The sequence below is a fragment of the Mobula hypostoma genome, chromosome 15 (assembly GCF_963921235.1).
Source record: "Mobula hypostoma chromosome 15, sMobHyp1.1, whole genome shotgun sequence".
In the NCBI taxonomy this organism is placed as follows: domain Eukaryota; kingdom Metazoa; phylum Chordata; class Chondrichthyes; order Myliobatiformes; family Myliobatidae; genus Mobula; species Mobula hypostoma.
This window is the reverse complement of record NC_086111.1, coordinates 33,675,299-33,699,795: the sequence shown is the minus strand read 5'-3', so window position 1 is coordinate 33,699,795 and position 24,497 is coordinate 33,675,299. Positions and strand designations below refer to the sequence as shown.

At 42.2% G+C, this 24,497-nt stretch overlaps 1 protein-coding gene across 3 annotated transcripts in view; it reads right to left on the bottom strand.

Moving 5' to 3' along the window:
- The window catches only part of LOC134356779 (contactin-4-like), a 2,290,679-nt gene that overhangs the window by 1,979,540 nt on the left and 286,642 nt on the right, over nucleotides 1-24,497 (bottom strand). The gene's annotated exons all lie outside the window — the stretch shown is intronic.

The window sequence follows — 24,497 nt, the reverse complement described above, 5'->3', positions numbered from 1 at the left end:
CTTAGCCAGGCACATTGATGAAAGAAAGCTGGAGGGCAATGAGGGAGGGAAGGGTTAGGTCGATTTTGGAGCAGGTTAAAAGGTTGGCACAACATTATGGGTCAAAGTGTCCGTACTATGCTGCAAAATCATAGTCATGGATCACCACAAAATCAAAGCAGGCCCTTTGGCCCATCTAGTCTTTGCAAACTGTTGTTCTGCCTAGTCCCATCAACTTGCACCAGGACCATAGTCCTCCACGCTCCTGCCATCCATTATTTATTCAGACTTTTCTGAAATCTTGCAATCAAAGCCACCTTCACCATTTCTGTTGGTAGCTCATACCACCCTCCTAATGTAGAAGTTCCCCTTACACATACGACCATTCACCCTAAGCCCATGATCTCTAGTTCAAGTCTCACCCAACTTCACTGAAAAGAAAACCTTCTCGCATTTACCCTATCTATATTTTTCATAATTTTGTATAACCTTATCAAATCTCCCCTCATTTTCCTATTACTCAGGGAATAATATCCAAATATATTCCATCTTTCCCTATAACTCACATCCCTACATCCCGGTAACAGCTTTGTAAATTTTCTCTGTACCCCTTCACACTTATTGATATCTTTCCTGTAGGTAGGTGAACCGAACTGCACACAATACTTCAAATTTGGCCTGACCAACGTCTTACACAACCTCAAAACAAAACATCTGAACTCTTGCACTCATTTGATTTATGAAGGCCAATGTGCCAAAAGCTCTCTTTGCAATCTTAGTTATCTATGATACCCCTTTCAAAGAATTATGGATTTGTATTCTCACATCCTTCTATTCTAACACACCCTTCAGTGTCCTTACATGTAAGTCTTAATGTGGTTTGTCTTTCCAAAGTGCAACACTTTTCTGCAATAAATTCCACCTGCCATTTGTCAAGCTGTTTGTCCAGCTGGTCCAGATCCCAATGCTGGCTTTGACAGGGTTTCTCTTTATCTTCTATGCAGCAATCTTGGTGCCGTGTACAAATTTGCTGATCCAGTTTTTTTTACATATTATGATCCAAATCATTAACATAGATGACCAACAGCATGCCACACACCACTGATACCTGCAGTACACCCTGTAGTCTGTAGGGCTTTGGTCAGAGAAGCAACCATCTACTATCACTCTTTGACTTCTCTTGCTAAGACAGTGTGAATCCTATTTTCTGCTTCATCCCGAATGCCAAGTGACTTCACCTTCTAGAGTCAACTGAAGCTGAGAACTAGCAGTATTCATTTTATATTTAGATATAACCTTTCAGCCACGGTGTTGCCATCCTGTTTCCCATTTGAAAGTTTTAGTTAATGGTCCTGTTTGGCCTAATGTTTATTGTTTTCTTTTTCCTTTAAAAATACTGTTCATATTAAAGTCTGTGAACTAGCGACCCACTTCAGCGTCTCTCTCTCTCCGCACTTGGGTCAATCCAAATGAACTGACAGGAACTTTGTCAAAATCCTTGCTAACTCCATGTAGACAACATCCATTGTCTTTGCTTCATTAACTTCCCTAGTACTGTTGTTGGAATATTCCATAAGATTGGTTAGACATGATACCCACGCACAAAGCCATGTTGACAATCTCAAATCAGGCCCTGTCAAGAGCAATATGTCATGTCCCTTTGAATACATTTCAATAATTTACTCACTACTGACGTCAGGTTCATCACCCTATAATTTCCCAGAGTAAAACTATAGTGAGGTAGTGTACTTGAGTTGATTGTCAATTCAGAAATTTCATGGCAGTGGGGAAGAAGCTTTTTGTAAAAATTTGAGTGTGTGTCTTTAGGCTCCTGTACCTTCTCCTAGTGGTAGCAATGAGAAGAGGGCATATTCTGGGTGATGGGGATCCTTATGATGATGCTGCCTTTTTGTGGCATCGCCTTTTGAAGATGTCCTCGATGCTGTGAAGGCTAGTGCCTATAATGGAGCTGGCTGAATCTACAACTGTCTGCAGCTTTTTCTGAGCCTGTGCAGTGACCCCTCCACGCCAGACAGTGATTCATCAAGTAACTCTCCAAGTACATCTGTAGAAATTAGCGAGTCTTTAGTGACATATCGAGTTTGCTAAAGCTCCTAGTGAAAGATAGCCGCTGTCGTACCATCTTTGTAATTACATCAATATGTTCAGCCAAGGATAGATCTTCAAAGATATTGACACCCAGGAATTTGAAACTACTCACCCTTTCTACCACTGGTCCCTAGATGAGAACCGGTGTGTGCCGTCTCGACTTCCCTTTTCTGAAATCCACAATAAATTCCTTGATCTTACTGATGTTGAATGCAAGGTTTGAACACCACTCAATCAGCTGATCTATCTCACTCCTACGTGCATCCATATCACTATCTGAAATTCTCCCAGCAATAGTGTTTCATCAGCAAATTTATAGATGCTGTTTGAGCTGTGCTGAGCCACACAGTCATGGATGTAGAGGGTAGGGCACTGGGCTAAGCGTGTATCCTTGAGGTACACTAGTGTTAATTATCAGTGAGGAGATGTTATTTCTGACAGACTGTGATCTCCTTGTGAGGAAGTCATGGATCCATTTGCAGATGGATGTACAGAGGCACAGGTTTTGGAGCTTCTTGATTAGCAGTGAGAATGTGATGGTGTTGAATGCTGATCTGTAATCAATAAACAACATCCTGATGAAAATACTGCTATTGGCCAGATGATCCAAGACTGGGTGGAAAGCCAGTGTGATTTCATACCTCGTAGTGCTGTTGTGGTGATAGGCAAATTGCAGTAGGCCCCAATCCTTCTTTAGGCAGGAGTTGATTCTGGCCATGACCAACTTCTCAAAACAGGTAACCACAGTAGATGTGAGTGCAACTGGGTGATAGTCATTGAGGAAGCTCACTCTGCCATTCTTAGACACTGGTGTGAGTGTCACCCTTTTGAAGCAGTTGGGAACCTCCAACTGCAGCAATGAGGGATTGAAGATGTCCTTGAACACTCCCACCAGTTGGATTATCGATAATTATCTTGTACTTTTCTATGCTCTATAAATAACAGTGATTTCATGTAAGAAATCACAAAATTGTTGCAGTGGTTGAGATTCAGATTTAATTTGTATTACTACACTGATTGATAAATGATTACAATACAGCAACAGAGGCCACTTTCCAGTGATTTAGCTAAATGATGCTTTCTGCCTACACTCACTCCGAAAATACACAATCGCCATGCACATAACTGATGTATTTATTTTTGGTAACTATGCACGCAACAGTCAAGAGCATCCACGCTGTGAGATCCTGAGTGGGTCAGAACAAGCCCTGCCCACTAAACCGCTGACAGAAGATAAAGTCATGGCTTTAGTTTGGTACCTTTCAAAGTCTTATAAAACATTTTCAATTCAGAGTCATTTAAAATCAAATGAACTATTGAAAAACTTTTAGCAAATTAACTTTTTAAAAACATCAAAAAGATTAGCTTAGGTGAAAAACAAATTCTTTGTCAACACTGTAGGAAACACTGTTTATATGAAAAGTAACACTGCAGCGAAACAAAAATACCCAACGTATTTGTTAAGACCAATTAAAATTCAGGAACTTCTGAGAAGATATTGCTGCATTGGCAGACATGAGTCATGGTTAATAATTCATGTCAGTAACCTTTCATCAACCGGAGATGTTAATTCTGTTCCTGTTTCCATTGAGTATCCTGAATATATTTCCAGCATTTTCTGTTTTTAATTTATTTTCCAACTACTGTGCTATTTCAAAAATTAATGTTGGGATGTTTCCAATGATCACCTATATTAAATAGATTCAATGAACATTGGGCTCAAACTACAAAGTTCCCTGAAAATGGCAACATAGATCAAAACGGTGGTGAGGGTAGTACAGGATGTTCTTGCCTTCATAGATTGGGACATGGAATATAAGAATTGATTTAATAATTGGAATTGGTTTATTATTGTCACATGTATCAAGATACAATTAAAAGCTTGTCCTGCATATTGTTCATACAGATCAAGTCATCAGACACTGCATTGAGGTAAAAAAGGTAAAATAATAAAAGAATGCAGAATAAAGTGTTACAGCGACAGAGAAAGTATAGTGTGGGTAAATAATAAGGTACAAGATCATAACAAGGTAGATTGAGAAGTCAAGTGTCTATTGTGCCATACTAGAGAACCATTATAAAAGCAGAGAAGCTGTCCTTGAGTCTGGTGGAATGTGCTTTCTTCTGCCGAGTTGAAAAGGGAAGATGAAAGAGTGTCCAGGGTAGGTGGATCTTTGATTATAGGCAGAGTCCATTGTGAGGAAGGTTGGTTTCTATAATGTGTCCACTAATCACTGCAGTTTCTTGCATTACATTGCACCTTCACAAATACTGGTTAGACATCACACAGTGCATTGGTTGTCATATTGTAAAAATGCATTGGAGAGAGTGTTGAGGAGGTTCACCCAAGATGTTGTCTGGATCAGAGGACATTAGTTATGGTGAGAGATTTGATAGGGTGGCCTTCTTTTCTCTGGAGTGAAGAAGGTTAAGGGACGACCTAATAGAAGTGTGTAATATTATTAGAGACATAGGATGAGCAGATGTTCATTTTTTAATCAAAAACAAGATAGCATAGGTTTGTAGTGAGGCAACTTTTAAAAGGCATCTGTGGTAAATGGTTGATATCTGGAACGTATTGTCAGAGAAACCAGATACAACTTTCACATTTAAGGCACATCTAAACAAACACTTAAGTAAGCAAGGCATAGCAAAATAGAATTAGAAGAGGTTTGTGTTGACATGATCAGCCAAATGGCTAGCTTCTGTTCTGTACAACTCTGTGACAATTTTCCAAGCAGCCCTGACATTGTGCTGAGTCCAAAACCAAACTGGAATGAAGCTATTGCTGGTAACACTGAAGGTGGTGCTGGCTCAGGGCCAGTATAGCTATTACCATCATATCCCAAAAGGAAAGGTATTCAAGCACTCTGAAAAATCTGGAAAATATTAAAATTCATGAAGAATGTAAGAGGTAACACAATAGAGCCTATTATATTGTTAATTGGTATTGTGATCGAAGGTGGATTGCATTATAATTACACAGTCAATTTAACAGTTAAACCTTTATTCTTTGTTAGTTTCAAGGTTTTATTTCCCTCTTACAATTATTTTAGAAAAGACATTGATGCTAATTACTGCTGAATCTAATCAATGCTGGTATATACAATTCATACAGGAATTCTTTTTGCAAACAAAAGTATTTGTAATTTAGCTGCTTTTCCACTAAATAAAAATTCTGGTTAAATTGTGAACTGATTTTTTAGTACAAATTTAAAAGATCAATGTCATTTCACTGCTGTGGCTTGCAAGGCATTTTAAGGTGCATTCTCTTCTCTCCTTGGAAAGCAAGTGCTTTGCCAGCTCTTCCATACAATTCTTGACCTAGTGAAGGAAATGATGAGAACATTGTTTGATACTGCATAGTTCAAGGGAGTTGTGATTACATTTGTGGCAATGTAAAGCTTGATCCTGTAATAGTTCCCAAATAGCTTATAACCTACTGAAGCAGTTTACATTTTTTGTTAATAGAGCAGTGAACATTGCTTTAACAGGTGGGCTAAATTGTAACAACTAATATTCATCAAGACCCAAAAACTAGTCAATCTCAGGCAAACAACAGCAGTTAGGAAAAAATTGAATCCACCCACAAATTCACATATGCATCACAATATTTGTTCTCAATTTTCTTAAAAATCTACTACCTTCGCATTTCCCTGGAAAGACTCAAGAGAATTATTTAAGAACTGGGATTTCTTATGCGGCAGATTTAATTGTTCAAAAAGAAGTCCTAGAGATAATTGTTGTTCTGTAGAAGATTTGAAATGATTCCCCCTTGAACAAGTTGGTCTCTATGAAACAGGCTCAACTCTTCTACCAAAGAATTTTACAAGCTGGCATCAACTTGCATAAAGTAGTGACTTGGTCAAGAAGTTCTCTATTCACCTCTTGATATTCAAGCCTAAATCTAATCTTATTCATGCTAAAACCATGTACCTTGCCTTCTTTCAGCTGGAACAAGAAACAAATTTGAACCTAACCTTTTTTGTTCATAATTCTCATACACTTTAATCAAATTGTCCTCAACTGTACAATCCATTGCATGGAGACAGGAGCTAATTATGTCCATTTGTATGTATACATTCCAGTACTTGCCATAACAGCCTGAATCACCATAGTGACAGGCAAATTAATCTACTTTTGCCGTTGGATGCAAGGTTACTCAGATTACTCTTAACACAGGGGAAGTACTTTATTGTCCACTTCTAAGAAATACAGTATTTGGAAATTCCATAGGGATCCTTATTCCAGTAAGTTTCACATTAATATAAATGATACAATCAGTTTTATGCAACATATCTATCTATCTATCTATCTATCTATCTATCTATCTATACATAGATAGATATCAAATAAAGCAATGGTGGCATTCAAAATAACTTCTTTTGGATATGGAAAATTATAATACATCCAGTGGTATTGTCCAGTATCTATGTCATAAAGGAAATGTTGCAAATGATTCATTAAAAATATGTAAAGGTAGATGTGTAACAACAAATAAGCAATATCAAAACAATTTATTATTCATATCTGGAATGTTGTTACAATCATGTTTTGATTTTGTTGGTTCCCTGTTATAACAATGGAAGATCTTAAAATTTAATAAATAAGTTAAAGTAGCTATAAAATATGAATAAAGTACAACTGACATCAGAAATTAAATATTTCCTTAGTAAAAGAATGATATTGATGTATTTGCTAAATACACAGAATAAACTTTTTGAGGAATGTTTAATCAACTCCCTGGAATTTAGGGTCACAGCACTAGGACAACAGGTTAAGGGCTTAGCCACTTCAGATAGAAATAAAGAAAAATGTAATTATTCAGAGTACTGTGAGATGCTGACATTCTCTATCCAGAGAACTGCTGATAAAGACTCACCAGGACACTCACATTTCAAGATTAATACATTTTTTGGGCATTAAGGCTTGTTGGGGGTAAAACAGACAATAGGTCAGAGCTTTGGCATTTATAAAGCAAGAAAATTTGATAAGTGATTCAAGTAACACACATATAGATGATTTATCCTTTTTCTTGTACCCATCTCCCATACCCTTGTAAATGTATCAACACTTATTCAACTTCATGGTGATATGCTTTTGACACGTTCAATTCACTTCAAAGTGAAAGATCAATAGACTCTGAGACAGTTAAACCATGTGTTGAGGTTGAAAGAGTTGTAGGTTTTAAGTTCCAGATGTGAATATCACCAACAGCCTGTCCTGATCTAACCATGTTGATGTTATGACCAAGAAAGCTCATTAATAGCTCTGTGTTCTCAGGAGGCTCAAGAAACTTGGCACATTCCTGTCAACCCTTTCCAATTTTTATCAATCATGGGAGATATTCTATCTGGGTGCATAATGGCAACTGCTCTGCGCACAACTGTAAAAAACAATTCAGGACACAGCTCAGCACACAGAAACCAGCCTCCGCTTCATGGACTCTGATCATGTTGGCTGCCTTACTGAGGGAAATAGACGTATAGACAATGACCCCACCTATCCTGACATTCTCTCCTCTCCCCTCTTCATTGGGCAGAAGCTACTAAAGCCTGAAAGAATGTACCACCAGTCTCAAGGACAGATTCTATCCCACTGTTATCAGACATGTGAATAAACCTCTTTATGCTCTTGCACTTCATTGCTTACCTGCATTGGCACTTTACACTTTACTCTCCAATGTTGTTTTACCTTGCCCTACCCTCAGTGCTCTGTCTAATAATTTGATCAGTATGGACAGCTCAATTATAACCAATACCAATATGCAATTCTTTCTTTCTCAAAAGCTCCCATAGCTTTCCCATAACTTACTAAAATGATGCAGTGTATAGCATATATCTTAAGTTGAATTTTCCAACAACTTTCAGAACTCCATCTCGGTGGAAGTGTGAATTTTAGCCATGGGGACATCACAATTGTGAGTGTTATGAATGGCAATGCTGATTCTATAACTCTTCAAAAAAATAAGAACTGAGAAATAAACAGAGGTAGAACTGAGAAGATGGGTGATGTAGATTCAAAACAGTTACAGAAGTACTTTTGTAAATCGTGAGGAACGACCGGATTAAGACAAAGGCAGCATTGAGAGATGAAGAAACCTACAGTACATTTGATAACATGGAAATTGCAAAGGCAATTTAACTTGCTTCCTCTGTGGACAACATGGCAAATGTGCAGCCACAACTGAGGGGGGGAATGTGTACATTTGCACCCCTGCCTAGTAGTAATTGTTTTATGTAAGAGGCTTGAAATTAGGATGAAATACATCAGCCACCAAACACACTAATCTCTGTTGGCTTGAGCAAAGAATTCTAGTCAAAAGCAAGTGTTTATATAATGAAAACAAATGCTATTGGAAACACGCTGGTCAGGAGTTCACTCTGTTGGAAAACTTGCATTCAAACTTAGAAAGTTAGGAAATTTGGAAATGTATTATCATCAGTGATATGATGCAAAATCAGCTCTCAATGCTGACTGCCTTGACTACCCGATACTCAGCATACATCAAATTTTTATTAGCTGGACACATGACTCTAGACACAAACCTCTGGAAAGGAAATGATTATCAAATTGGAGTTTATTCTGCATTAGTACCACCCAAGAAAATGCATGCTCTTCGTGCCAAAATTTGTGAATCAAATGAAAAAAATAATAACAATTGACATTTTGACTTCAAACTTTCAAATAATTAAATAATTTTTGAAGCCACAGGATTCCACAGTTTAAATTACAGGTGTCCCCCGCTTTTTGAACGTACGCTTTAAGAAACCTCACTGTTACGAAAGACCTACATTAGTACCCTGTTTTCGCTTTCAGAAGGTATTTTCACTGTTAAGAAAAAAGCAGCGCGCAGTGAAAATCAGCGCTCGATAAAAGGCAGCGCGCGCCCCAAGCAGCCGCTCTCCCCCGGATTCGGAACTGCATTCTCGCCAGCATTGCTTAAACATATGCCTGCGAGCAGTCGTTTGCAAGATGAGTTCTATGGTATCGGAAAAGCCTAAAAGAGCTCGTAAGGGTGTTACACTTAGCGTAAAACTAGACATAATTAAGCGTTTTGATCGTGGTGAACGAAGTAAGGGCAAAGGGAGTTTGGCTTGTGGAAGCTGACGAACATGATGTTGAAGAGGGCTCGGCATCTAATGACGAAGAGCTGATAGATGAAGAGCTGATGCAATTGGAAGAAAAAAGGCTAACAATCGAAACAGAATGAGTAATGATAAAGTACGATTTTAATTTTGAAAGGGTACGTCGGTTTAGGAGATATTTGCAGGATGGTTTGAGTCCTTATTAAAGAACTGTGTGATAGAGAAATGCGCGAGGTTTAGCAGTCAAGCAAGCCTTCCACATCAGCCACAGCAGATGACGAACCTCGACCTTCGACATCGAGGCGGGCAGAGATAGAAGATGACCTGCCTGCCCTAATGGAAACAGAAGATGACAAGATGACACCCCAGTGTCCCAGTACCCCAACCCCCAGGCCACGGACAGATACCGATTCGCGGAAAATGCAACGGTTGCCGGGAGGCACACAGCACATCTTTAAGAAAAGAGCCGAAACAAACATGCTAATTAATTAGGTGCCACCCGGCACGTAATTGTCGGCAGCACCTAATTAATTAGCATGTTTATTTCGACTTTTTTCTTAAAGATGTGCTGTGTGCCACCCGGCTACCGCTGGACCCCTGCATGCTTCGCGGCAATGTATCGCTCGGCGGCCTGGAGGGTGGGGGCCACTGCACCACCCAAACTCTGACTCAGCCTAACACACCATCATCACTGTGCTCGGTGCTGTCTTCCTGATTCCGGTAAGTGATACTACACTGTACATACATTATTTCTACTTTATATAGGCTGTGTATTTTTACGTGTTATTTGGTATGATTTGGCAGCTTTATAGCTTAAAGGTTACTGGAGAGTGCTTGCGCCGTGTTTTTGCCGACAGTGCTTGCGTGAGATTTTCGCTACGGAGAACAGTGCAGTAATGATTGTAGAAAAGTATTTCTACTTTATATAGGCTGTGTATTTATCATATCATTCCTGCTTTCACTATATGTTACTGTTATTTTAGGTTTTATGTGTTATTTGGCATGACTTGGTAGGTTATTTTTGGGTCTGCGAATGCTCACAAAATTTTCCCATATAAATAAGTGGTAATTGCTTCTTCGCTTTACGACATTTCGGCTTACGAACCATTTCATAGGAACGCTCTACCTTCAGATGGTGGGGGAAACCTGTATTAAGAATTATTATATTATTAAAATAGCATTATACTATTAATTATCAGACATCACTTCCTTCATTTTTAAAATCTCTTTTAAGTTATAGGTCAGGGGTCACCAACCTTTTTTGCACCGTGGACAGGCTTAATATTGACAATATTCTTGCGGACCGGCTGACCGTGGGGTGGGGGGTGGGGGGTAGGGTTGCCAACGGACATGAGTAGAAGTCAAATACGGGACTTTTGTTTTTACCCCAAGAAAGACTACCATGACCATGAAGCCTTGCGTGGGCACCTGTGTGCGCAAGTGTGTATGTGCTGATTTCTTCCCTACTAATCGTTTTTGGCGATTCTGTTCAGTGGAACTACACTGTACATACATTATTTCTACTTTATATAGGCTGTGTATTTATCATATCATTCCTGCTTTTACTATATGTTAGCGTTATTTTAGGTTTTATGTGTTATTTGGTATGATTTGGTAGATTATTTTTTGGGTCTGGGAACACTCAAAAATTTTTCCCATATAAATTAATAGTAATTGCTTCTTTGCTTTACGCCATTTTGGCACAAAAGGTTTCATAGGAATGCTCTACCTTAGCGAGGGAAATACGGGACAAGGGCGGTCCCGTATGGGACAAATCAATTTAGCCCAATATACAGGATGTCCCGGCTAATACAGGACAGTTGGCAACCTGTGGGTGGGGGGGGGGGGTTATCACGACAGGAATATAGGTGATAAGTCAACTATAAGTCACTTATAACTGGCTGCTACACTCAATTTCGTTTCTAAAAGGGTTTATCTAACGAATTTAATATTAAACACACAGCACATATTTCCTCGCATGAATATAGTGATAAGTCCTTCTCCGTGGATTGTCACCTTGTCGTGGTGGAGAGGCTTATGTGGTCCTGTGATCCCGAGAGCAATGCCGTCTGGAGCTATGCTCCTGGTAGGGTCACCCATGGCGGTAAGATCGAGGGTGAGGTCCCTGACAAAGAACAATCCAACCAAGACCTCAACGGTGGAACAGGCCAACGAAGTTACTTCAAACTCAACGGCTGTGAAGGCGGATGAAGGCTGCAACAAATCCATCAGCTCCAATTGTCGTTGTTTCCATGCCATTGGAATCAATTGGTTGATTTGTGAAGTATCGTGTGCTTCTTGGAGTGCAACATCAAGTACTCGTTAAACAAATACATGCACAGGCGTCTTCACTCTGTGGGCCATTTCTTCAGAATGAAGACCATCATCCTTGACCTCGAAGGATAGCCACGATGACGACGAAGTCAATTATATAAGTCACTTATAAGTCAATAGCATCATAACATTAAGTAACGCTTGGATATTAAAAACACAGCACATATTTTCCTCATATGAACATATAAAATCATTGCAACACACCAATATCATTGAATCAGTGGGAGCCCTGGGCTTGTTTCCCTGCAACAAGATGGTCCCATCGAGAGGTGATAGGAGACAGCGATATTCGAAGGGGGTTCCTTATGTCCAGTCTATTCCACAATTTAGTTTTCATTGCATTCATTGCAGAAAACTCCGCTTCGCAGCGATATGATGTTGGAAATAGAAGCAACGTTTTCAGTGCTTTCGTGGCTCTCTCAGGATATTCAGCCTTGACTTTGATGCAGAATGCCAGTGGAGATGTTATGTCAAGCACACTTTTCAGCCCACCGTCATTTGCAAGCTCGAGGAGTTGATCTTTTTCCCATGCTGACATGGATGATTCACCGGGGACATTCACAAATGGGTCCTTTGCACGTCTTGGGTCAATTGCGTCTTGGGTCACTGATGACCTCGCATGCGTTCAAGTTCAACAGTGGGCGTGACGGGAATGAGGAAAGGTGCAGCTGACTCATATCGTTTCATATCGCCAAATCAGATAGTTTCCTAGCGGCCCGGTGGTTGGGGACCACTGTTATAGGTTATCTTGAATAATTTTATGGATGAATCAGTTTTCTTAAGCCTTACAAATATATTTGCACTAGGTCTATCTTCAAGATAAAATGAGTGAAAAATCTCCTGGGATAATAGAAACATAGAAACATAGAAACATAGAAAATAGGTGCAGGAGTAGGCCATTCGGCCCTTCGAGCCTGCACCGCCATTCAGTATGATCATGGCTGAACATCCAACTCAGAACCCTGTACCTGCCTTCTCTCCATACCCCCTGATCCCTTTACAAGGGCCATATCTAACTCATGATTTAGAAAATCTGGATCTTTGTTCTACAACTGTTGAATCAGCTCATGTCTTCCATCCTTCAATAAGCATTGCCACATATCAAACATTGGTTCATTTTAAGTAATCTAACATATGAAATTAAAAGTACCCAAGTAAATATATAATCACAATTCCCTCATGAAGTGAAATGATCTCCTTCAATTTAATGAACATATCTGCATAAATACCCATTTCAATAAAAGCTCTTGATAATTTGCAAGTTTTCTTTTCTCAATAACAATCTCTTTTTGTTCATTCTATCTGCTGTTCTCTCAGTTATTTAACAACTTGAGCACTTGTTTCCAAAAGTTTTTAAATTTGTAACTAGGAACTTAACTGTGAAATTTAAAGTGATCATATCAAAACTGAATCAATTACAACATCCAGTTTGTTATACCTTCAAATATACTAATCAGGAATGTTGCTACAAACGGGCAAATTGTAAAAGAGATATTTGCAACAATAGACAAGCTTCTTCAAATATTATATTTTGTTTGATCAATGGGGAAGTACTGAAGTCTGCATAACACTGATCACTTTCCACATGTCAAACAACAATTAAATGTCTGTCCTGCTTCCACACTTGTTTCTAAACCTGGGTGAAATTCATTGGACTTTAAATCCCAGATGAAACCCTTCTGTTCAATGTCATCTAACTATAATCAAGGACCAAACCAAACTAGTTACTAACAACAGTTCCAAAGTTGTTCCAACATTTTGATGGCAAGTCCAATACTTAAATGGCCACATATCGATTGTGGGAGTCCTGGTTTGGCTGCAGAGCTAGAAAGCACAGTCTGCCTGTTTGTTCCATCACTGCCGTTCAAAAATTCCAATTCTGCTGAGAATTCCCCCCAGATTTACACAGGGAAATCACCACTTCGACTCTGTACCAGTTTAACGCTTCCATTGGAGCTGAAACTTCATTTACTTAATGGGTATTGTAGAGTTTTGGATTAGAATACTTTCTGAAAAACACTACTGAATAAGTTTAAATAATGTGTTATTAGTTCTTTATGATGATATTTTACTATTTTACATTTTGAAAATGCCTTTGCCTATTTATGTAGGTTTTTAAATAATATTGCAGCTGGGCCTCAAAACATGGTAATGAATTTGACTAGCCTTAACAATAGCTAGTGATTAAATTCAAAGTTTTACCAGTAAACAAATTTTATATAGACATCTCCCAAAATGTCTACATTGACCTCTGTGACAAAATGTATGACCATCTATTCAAGCACTGTGCTAATACAGTGCCAGATTTGGAGTAAATTAACCAATCTATTTTCCCCACTCTGAATCTGATGAATGCTTCATTGAATTAAATTGCAAAATAAAAATCAGCTTTCTTCTTATTCTTTTGTGTCAAGTCTATTGATCAACTTCTGAATTGTTATCAATTCACTGAATAACATAAAATGCATTTATGCCATTCATAACTTATTCTGAAAACAAATCTCTGCTTGATTGATTTTGTTGTTAAAATTAGCAAATGTGAGCAATTCCATTCATTTTGATATTGGATGCCCAATAATCTCATGATAATTTAAAGAATGGATTGCATTGCCATTATTAAAAGCATACTACAGATGCACTCCTTTGCATTTGATTAATAACAGTGGAAATTTAAGAACAGGGCTATGTCTTTGCTAGAGTTATTGTTGAACACACCTGTACTCAAACTCAAAAAGTAGAAATTATTTAGAACTCAGGAGAGACTTAAAGAAATGAAATATGTCTGAAAAGGCTACAGGGAGACCATCTAGTAGGTATAAATATATGGCGTGTCAGGAAGGGGTAGCACCTCTGGTGGGGGAGCATGTTGCGTCCTTTTCAAGGTGGTTAGTCCACCTTTGGTCCCCACCTGGCACTCAGCTGTCACTTGTGTTTCCCTGTAGCTGTTTGCATGTGACAGCGGCCACACCCCAGGCAATGGCTTCGACAAGCCAGCTAAACCAGGTGAGGGTAGCCGATGGGTCTCAAACCCTCAGTGAGACAGGGTGATGTCTATCCCAGCATGTGAAGACAGACTCCGGTGGATTGAGCAGATGAGACCAATGGAAGGTCCAACGGTCAAGAAGGCGGTCTCTGCAAGCGTCGTGGAATGTGTAGAGCATGACAAGACACAGAAGATGTCCTGGTCATCCACTGCACCTAGTCCCATCTCTAGCCGTCTCGACTCTTGTCTTGCCACTGGATCCAGATGGGAATTGGGAAGAGAGAGTGAGGCTGACGCTGCACAACTCTCCCTCATTTAAATCCAAATCAAGCGCTAGTCTCGACACCATCATCATCATCACCCTCAACCTTTGAAGTCGTGTGGTGATGGGCGAGCGATGAAGCAGCAGGTGTGGATACACTGGGAGCTGTAGTCATGGACCTGCACACAGGCGGCTCAGGTCTAATAGTCGTTTTTCGCTGACTGAAGCAGCAGTGAAACTCGGCGTCTACCTGGGCGACTGAGCAGCACTCTTTAGGAACGCACTGCTCACCTCCATAGTATGAGGAAGGGCCTAGAAAAGGTGCCCTAAGCATTGCCTGCTTCATTACACCCTGGCCAGTTTACCGCGGCTGGCGGGGATCCTATCTTGGCGGTCGAACAAACACAACAAAACGCAAGGTGACTCTGCTCACCATTGGCACTTGGAACGTGTGCACCCTATTGGACAACCCTACAGCAAACAGACCAGAGAGAAGAACAGCCTTAGCTGCCAGAGAGCTTGCAAGATACAACATTGACATAGCAGCCCTGAGTGAGACTCGGCTTGCCAATGTAGGTCAGCTGACTGAAACTGGAGGTGGATACACTTTTTTCTGGAGCGGTCGCGGCAGCGATGAGCGTCGTGTTGCTGGAGTTGGATTCGCTGTCAGGAGTCACCTTGTTCGGAAACTTGCCAGTCTCCCCAAGGGTGTGAACGACCGGCTCATGACACTACAGCTTCCGCTACAGAATAGAAGTCAAGCCACCCTGATCAGCGCCTATGCCCCACAATGACCAACCCAGACGAGACAAAAGACAGGTTCTATGAAGAACTAGATGCCCTACTATCAGCAGTGAGCAGCACTGACAAGCTGATCTTGTTCGGAGGCTTCAATGCAAGAGCAGGGTGCGATTCTGCAGCCTGGCAGGGAGTCGTTGGGAGTCACGGAGTGGGCAAATGTAACAGTAACGGCCTACTCTGACTGAAGACCTGTGCAGTACATGACCTCCTCATCACTAACACAACTTTCCGGGCTGCCTACCCTTAACAAGACCTCCTGGATGCACCCCCACTCTAAGCATTGGCATCTTATCGACTATGTCATTGCCATGAGAAAAGACAGGCAGGATGTCAGTGTGACCAAGATCATGTGTGGTGCTGAGTGCTGGACAGATCACAGGCTCATTGTCTCCCAAATGAAGCTCCACATCAGACCCAACAGGTGACCACAAGGAAGCAAGGCTACGAAAAGAATCAATGTGGCCAGGCTGAAGAACCCCAGCATAGTTTCAGATTTAGAAACCAAGATTGCTGACCTACGCCTTGCAGGCAGTGCTGTGGATGACTGGGATCGCTTCAGGGATGCTGTCCATTCATCTGCACTGAAGATGCTAGGGCTGTCTACCCGCAAGCAGCATGACTAGTTCGATGAGAATGATGAGGAGATACAGGCTCTACTTGTTGAAAAGCACAGCCTTCATCGTGCCCATCAGAATGACCCATCATCAGCCGCCAAGAAAAATGCCTTTACCAGTGCTCGCAGGATAGTTCAGAATAAATTGCGTAAAATGCAAGATGCCTGGCCGAGCGCCAAGGCAAATGAAATACAGGGATACGTTGACAGAAACAACTTGAAATGATTCTATGAAGCCCTCAACACTCTCTACAAACCTCAGTCTCTCAGGAGTTCCTCCCTCCTGAGTACAGATGGTACAACTCTCATTACAGAGAAGGCTCAGATCCTGCAGAGATGGGCTGAACACTTTGAAGCCGTCCTCAACCGATCGTCATCTATTAATGATGAGGCGATAGACAGGATTCCCCAGGTCGACGTCAACAGCGCCATGGATGACCCACCAGTAGTAGCTGAAGTCACAAAAGCTGTCAGCCAGCTATCCAGTGGCAAAGCCCCGGGGCAGGCGCCATACCTGCAGAGATCTACAAAGCCGGTGGTCCTGTACTTGTAGAGAAGCTCACCGAGTTGTTCCAGTCTTTTTGGAAGCAAGGATCCATTCCTCAAGAACTTAAAGATGCATCCATCATACACCCCTACAAGAGGAAAGGCAATCGACAAGTATGCGCCAACCACCGAGGAATCTCGCTGCTCTCCATCGCAGGAAAAACCCTTGCAAGAGTCCTACTAAATCATCTGGTCACTCATCTGGAGCTGGGCCTGCTGCCAGAGTCACAGTGTGACTTTTGCAAAGGTTGTGGGACTATTGACATGATTTTTGCTGTGCGCCAACTTCAGGAGAAGCGTCAGGAGCAGAATCGCAAACTCAACACAACTTTCTTGACCTCACGAAAGCCTTCGACACTGTCTGCCGACAAGAGCTGTGGAGGATCATGTCAAAGTTCAGCTGCCCCGCCAAAGTCATTCAGATGGTACGCCAGTTCCATGATGGCATGATGGCCAGAGTGTTGGACGGCGGAGAATCCTCTGAGGCATTCCCAGTCACCAACGGCGTCAAACAGGGCTGTGTGCTCGCACTTGCACTGTTCAGCATGATGTTTTCTGCCATGCTGAATGATGTCTTCCAGGACAGTGATGCTGGAATCAGCCTCAAATACAGAGTGGATGGGAAGTTCTTCAACCTGAGGAGACTTCAAGCTATTACCAAAGTGAAGGAGACTGTTCTGAGAGACTTCCTCTTTGCCGATGACTGCGCCCTGTATGCTGGCTCGGAGTCAGAGATACAAGTCAATAAGGACAAATTCTCCACAGCTTGTGACAATTTTGGACTCACAATCAATATCCAACTGACCGAAGCCATGCACCAGCCTGCCCCTGATACACTGTACACAGAACCGAAAATCACAATCAAAGGACAGAAACTACAGGCAGTTGACCAATTTACTTACCTTGGCAGCACCCTCTCCCGAGCTGTGATTATTGATACAGAAGTTAACTGCAGAATAGCAAAGGCAAGTTCTGCTTTCGGTAGACTGCGCTCCACTGTATGGGAATGTCGAGGAATCAGTCCAGCAACAAAACTGAAGGTCTACAGAGCCGTGGTACTCACTACCCTCTTGTATGCCTGTGAAACCTGGACTGTGTATCGAAGGCATGCAAGACAGCTCAACCATTTCCACATGACTTGTCTTCACAGAACATTAGGCATCAGATGGCAAGACAAAGTACCAGACACTGAAGTTCTCTCTAGTGCAAGTCTGCCATCAGTCCACACACTGCTGATGAGAGCACAGACCCGGTGGGCAGGTCATGTCATCCGCATGCCAGACGAGCGCATACCCAAGCAGCTCCTTATGGGGAACGTTCTGCCAGAAGACACTCGCATGGATGGCAGAAGAAACGTGACAAAGACACGCTAAAGGCCTCCCTGAAGTCGTTTGACATAGACACGACCACATGGGAAATGCTGGCACAAAACCGCCCTATATGGCGCGGCCTCATCCACAAGGGCTGTCAAGCTTACGAAGCAAGACGCAGTGCTGAAGCACAACATAAACGCGAGCTGCGCAAGTCCAGAGCCACCAGCGCAACAACTGCAGTGCCTACTCATGTCTGCCCAACATGTGCCGGGACATTTCGTGCCCAAGTTGGTCTGACCAGTCATTTTTGGACACACTGCATCCAGTCTCAAAGTGACTAATGGTGTTGAGGCCTTCATCGATGACAACGATGGATGGACAAAACAAAAAACATAAATACCAAAGTACTTGGCTCAGCAAAGAATACATCTGTGTATGACTAAGTTTCCATGAAATTTCTCTTTCAATCTATCTTTATCAAAATTAAGAAAGACAGTGCCGCACAGATTAATGCATCTGCCAAAAAATATAAATGGTTTTAAACAATATTAATAAAATAAATCCCTCAGGGAAATCTAATACACAGCTGCAACAGCACCCTCAGACTTCTTCAGGTTGCATGCCTCATCAATTACTAATCATGGAAAATTCAAGCAGCATCATCTCCACAGGAACAATTCTATATATTAATTAATTTTCAAAACCCTATTCAAAGTGAACACCAAGGACTCCTGGAAGAGGTTAATGTTTCAGGTCAATGGCTCTTCATTATATTAGGATCATCAAGTTTCTTTAGGTCACATACTTCATCAATTATTATTTCAAATGAAAGGCAATCAAGCTGGAATGTTAATTTTTCTCTGCCTTTATAGATGCTGCCTGGCCTGGTGAATGTTTCCAGCATAGAACTACAAAATCAAGTCTTTTTGGCCCATCCTATCAGGCCAGTCATGATGTCAACTGTACTTACTCTATTTACCTGCATTTGCCTATTTCTTTCTACACCCTTCTGATATGCCTATCCAAATGCCGTCACCACCTTCTCTGCATGTGCCAAATACTGACTATGCTCTATGTGAAAAACTTAACCTTCAGATCTTCTGTTAAGTTCCGTTCCTCACCTTAAGCATGCATCCTCAAGTTCCAGATTCCCCTACCCTGGTAAAAAGATTCTATCTGGCCTATTGGCACCTCTCATAATTTTGTCAACCTTGAGAAGGTCATCTTTCAGTCTCATACAGTCCTGTAAGAATAACCACAAGCCATCTAACCTCCTCTTTAAATTACAACCCACCTTTCCAAGCAAATATCCTGTTGAATCTCTTCATCACTCTACCTGTTGCTGCTCATCCTTCTGGTACAGCGTTGCCCTCTCTACTTTAAGTGAGCTTTGGAATGACAGCTAGGGTATCTGGCTTTCACTCTGCATGACCTAACAGAATCTAATCTCCTAAAGTACATCAACTCACACTTGCCTGGATTATCCTTGTTTTTATTCCAGTGCTCCCAGCTAAAATTTATGGAACAGCAAATAAGTGATAAAACAGTCATTGGATGCATTTCTCAAAAACGAGCAAGGCTGCGGGCAATGAGGTCTCATGGCTCTATGAATTTGAAAATTAAAGAAAACTGGAGATTCTGAAAAATTGAAATAAAAGCAGAAAATATTGAAAACACTATGATCAGGCAGCATCTGTGGAAAGAGAATTCCTGGTCAGGTTCCACTGCAAATCCCTGGACAATCCATTCATCTGCAACTGCCACTCTCTATCCCATTGCACTTTTCCATGCAAATACTACTTTTTTTAAAATCTTGTCGTGTCCCACTATCCAAGGATCCATACAGTCCTTCCAGGTGAAATGGCAATTCAATCACACTGCTTCCAATCCAGTTAGTTGTATTTGCTGCTAAAAGTGCTGTCTTCTCTGCAGTGGAGAAACCAAATACTGTTTTGGTGACTACTTTCCAGAATACCTTTAGAAGTTCTGCATGAACAACTCTAAGTATCCAGTTGCCCATTGCTTCAATTCTTCATTGCAATTACACTCCCACACACTTTGTCTATGGCCTCCTGCAATGTTCTGATGAAACCCAAAATAAGCCCAAGGAACAGTAGTTTGTGGCTCATTTAGGCTCATCATAGTCTTCAAAGCCCAATATCAAATTCAACATTCGGTTAACTCACTCCTTGTTTGTTTCAGAACTAGCCAGGGAGGCTTACACATTTGTAAAATTAATAGTACCTTTCTCTCTCCATAGATATTGTCCGTAAGATACTTCCAACATTTATTTAATGGTTTCAGGGCTCAACAGTAGACTGGAAGTTTAATTATATTTAGTGATACACCACAGAGTGGGTACTTCCAGCCCAACGAACTGTACCATCAAGCAACCCGCCTACTTAACACTAGCCTAACCACCAGACAATTTACAATTTTCCAATTAACCTACTAACTGGTATGACATTAGACTTTATTTATGTATTTATTTAGAGCTACAGTGCGAAATAGGGCTTTCCAGCCCTTCGAACGCACCACCCAGCAACCCCCAACAAACCCCAATTTAACTGCAACCTATTTAAGGGACAATTTACAATGATCAAGTAAAGTATGCAGTATGTCTTTGGATTGTGGAAGGAAACTAAAAGACCTGGAAAAACACTCGCATTCAAGGGAGAGGACTTACAAAGATTCCTTACAGAGAATGCAGGGATAGTACTCTGACACCCCAGGCTGTAATTGCGTTGCACTAAGCACTACACTGCCATAGCAACCAGTGGGAGGAAACCAGAGCACCCGAAAGAAAGTCTTGTGGTTCATGGGGAGAATGTATAAGCTCCCTTCAGACAGAACTAGAATTGAACTCCAAAACACCCTAAGCTGTAATAGTGTAAGGAATAGGATGGGTGCAATTAAACCGATACAAATTGTACTACAGACCTTCCAATAGCCACCGAAACATTGAAAAACGGTGGGCTTTGTGCAGGGCCGGTCATGTCTTACCAACTTGATTGAGTTTTTTGACAAGGTGATGAGAGGGATTGATGAGGCAGTGGATCTCATCTACATGGAGTTTTGGTAAGGTGTTTGACAAAATTCCTCATGGGTGACTAATCCAGAAGATTAAGATGCATGGGATCCACAGCAAATTGCTTGTTGAGATACAAAACTGCCTTGCACATAGGAGATAGTGTGCAGTGGTTGAAGGGAGTTATTCAAGCTGGAGGACTGCAATTAGTGGTGTTCCGCAAGGATCTGTGCAGGGACCTCTGCTGCTTGTGACGTATATAAGTGACTTGGACGAAAATGTAGATGGGTGGACCGGTAAGTTTGCATATGATACCAAGATTGGTGGAATTGTGGATGGTGTACAAAACTGGCAAAGAATGCAGTGTAATATAGATTAGTTGGAGATATGGGCCGAGAAATGGCAAATGATGTTTAACTCAAATAAATGTGAGGTGTTGTACCTTGAAAGGGCAAATGCAAAGAGACAGTAGACTGTGCAGGGCATGATCCTTAACAGTGTCGCTGAGCAGACAGATCTAAGGATCCAAGTTCAGGACTCCTTGAAAATGGCTACACAGGACAATAAGGTGGATAAGAAGGTTTATGGAATGCTTGCTTCTATTAGTCGAGGCACTGCATTCAAAGGTCAAGAGGTTATGTTGCAACTTTATAAAACTCTGGTTCGGATGCATACATGTCTGGTTGCCCAACTATAGGAAGGATTTTGAGACTTTGAACAGGGTGCAGAAGAGGTTTACCAGGATGCTACCTAGTATAGAGTGCATGTGCTATAGTGAGAGGCTGAATAAACTTGGGCTGTTTTCTCTGAAGTGCCAGAGGCTGCGGGAGAGATCTGATAGAGGTTTATAAGATTATGAGAGGCTTAGATAGAGTAGATAGGGAGTATCTGTTTTCCATTGTTGACATATCTAATAGAAGACAGCATGCATTGCAGTTGAGAGGGGGTACGTTCAAGGGGGACGTGAGGGTATGTTTTTCACTCAGAGAGTCATGGATGCTGGGAATTTTGCTGCCTGGTACGGTGGTAGAGGCAAAAACATTAGAGGCTTTTAAGAGAAGTTTGGATAGCCACCTCGATGTAAGGAAGATGGAGAGATATCAACATTGTGTAGGTAGAAGGGATTAGCATGTGGATGTTTTTGATTTGTTTTTTAGCTGGTTAGCACACCATTGTGGGCCAAATGGCCTGTTCCTATGCTGTACTGTTGTATGTTTTAACCTCAACACTACCATGGCTTAACAGATTTGGTCTTCTCTCTGACTTCCCTTGTTAACCTGTAAATCAGATTAATCTGTAAGCATTGGGGCTACCTTGGCAACCTTAAAATCATCATAAGACATTCCCTTTGTCCCATACACCCCTTCACTTAAAACTAACTTATTTCTTCACTTTCAAAGTTGCTGGTGAACGCAGCAGGCCAGGCAGCATCTGTAGGAAGAGGTGCAGTCGACGTTTCAGGCCGAGACCCTTCGTCAGGACTAACTGAAGGAAGAGTGAGTAAGGGATTTGAAAGTTGGAGGGGGAGGGGGAGATCCACAATGATAGGAGAAGACAGGAGAGGGAGGGATAGAGCCGAGAGCTGGACAGGTGATAGGCAGAAGGGGATACGAGAGGATCATGGGACAGGAGGTCCGGGAAGAAAGACAAGGTGGGGGGGGACCCAGAGGATGGGCAAGAGGTATATTCAGAGGGACAGAGGGAGAAAAAGGAGAGTGAGAGAAAGAATGTGTGCATAAAAATAAGTAACAGATGGGGTACGAGGGAGAGGTGGGGCCTTAGTGGAAGTTAGAGAAGTCGATGTTCATGCCATCATTTTTTTTTTTTTTTTGACTTTGTCATGTTAGGCAAAGATCGCAAGATCCTACATCTACGGACTCCAGAGCCTGCTGGCCCTGAACTAGCAGGCATGAACTTCAGATTGCGGCCCCTGCCACTGATCTCGCCGGCTCCAACACCTCAGGGCATATTCAAAACCCGGACTCCAGCAACAACCATAGACACCTTCACAGCAATTGCGCAACCACCAACTGCGACTCCAGCCTTGAACTCCAGGCCGGGTGCTACGTGCTGCTATTGTGACTCCCGTCTCCCCTTCCCCCACCAATGCTCTGCAATTCCTTCTCCTTCAGATCCCATCGTCAGCTCCTGGGCCCTCGGAGGCTCCATCTTCCTCTCACCTCAGCCCTCCCCTCTCCATTGACACACCCAGCCTCCCCCCTCCCCCCTCTGATCCCAGCTCTCATCCATGCCGGGTCATTACCATCCCCTCTGACCTTCAACTGTCGGAGGCAGAGCGCTCTGTCCTCAGTAAGAGCCTCACGTTTGTCCCCCTTCGCCCACACCTCAGCGAGTTCCGTGTTCGCCATGATGCGGAACTTTTCTTCCGCCGTCTTCGTCTCCGAGCCTACTTCTTCGGCAAGGACTCTTCCACCCCCACCGATGACCCCTTCTCCCGTCTTCAACCCTCCTCTTCTTCATGGACACCCCGCTCTGGTCTTCTGCCTGCTCTGGATCTCTTTATCGCTAATTGCCGATGGGACATCAACCGTCTCGACTTCACTGCACCTTGTCCCCATTCCAACCTCACTCCTTCGGAACGCTCTGCTCTCCACTCACTCCGCACTAATCCTAACCTTATTATTAAACCCGCCGATAAGGGGGGTGCTGTTGTAGTCTGGCGTACTGACCTCTACCTTGCCGAGGCACAGCGACAACTCGCGGATACCTCCTCTTATTTACCCCTCGATCGTGACCCCACTAAGGACCACCAGGCCATTGTCTCCCACATCATTACCAACTTTATCCGCTCAGGGGATCTCCCACCCACTGCTACCAACCTTATAGTTCCCACACCCCGCACTTCCCGTTTCTACCTCCTACCCAAGATCCACAAACCTGCCTGTCCTGGCCTACCTATTGTCTCAGCTTGCTCCTGCCCCACCAAACTCGTTTCTGCATACCTCGACGCGGTTTTATCCCCCCTTGTTCAATCCCTTCCGACCTATGTTCGTGACACTTCTCACGCTCTTAAACTTTTCGATGATTTTAAGTTCCCTGGCCCCCACCGCTTTATTTTCACCATGGATCTCCAGTCCTTATATACTTCCATCCCTCATCAGGAAGGTCTCAAAGCTCTACGCTTCTTTTTGGATTCCAGACCTAATCAGTCCCCTCTACCACCACTCTGCTCCGTCTAGCAGAATTAGTCCTTACTCTTAATAATTTCTCCTTTGGCTCCTCCCACTTCCTCCAAACTAAAGGTTGTAGCTATGGGCACCCGTATGGGTCCTAGCTATGCCTGCCTTTTTGTTGGGTTTGTGGAACAATCTATGTTCCGTGCCTATTCTGGTATCTGTCCCCCACTTTTCCTTCACTACATCGACGACTGCATTGGCGTTGCTTCCTGCAGGCATGCAGAACTCGTTGACTTTATTAACT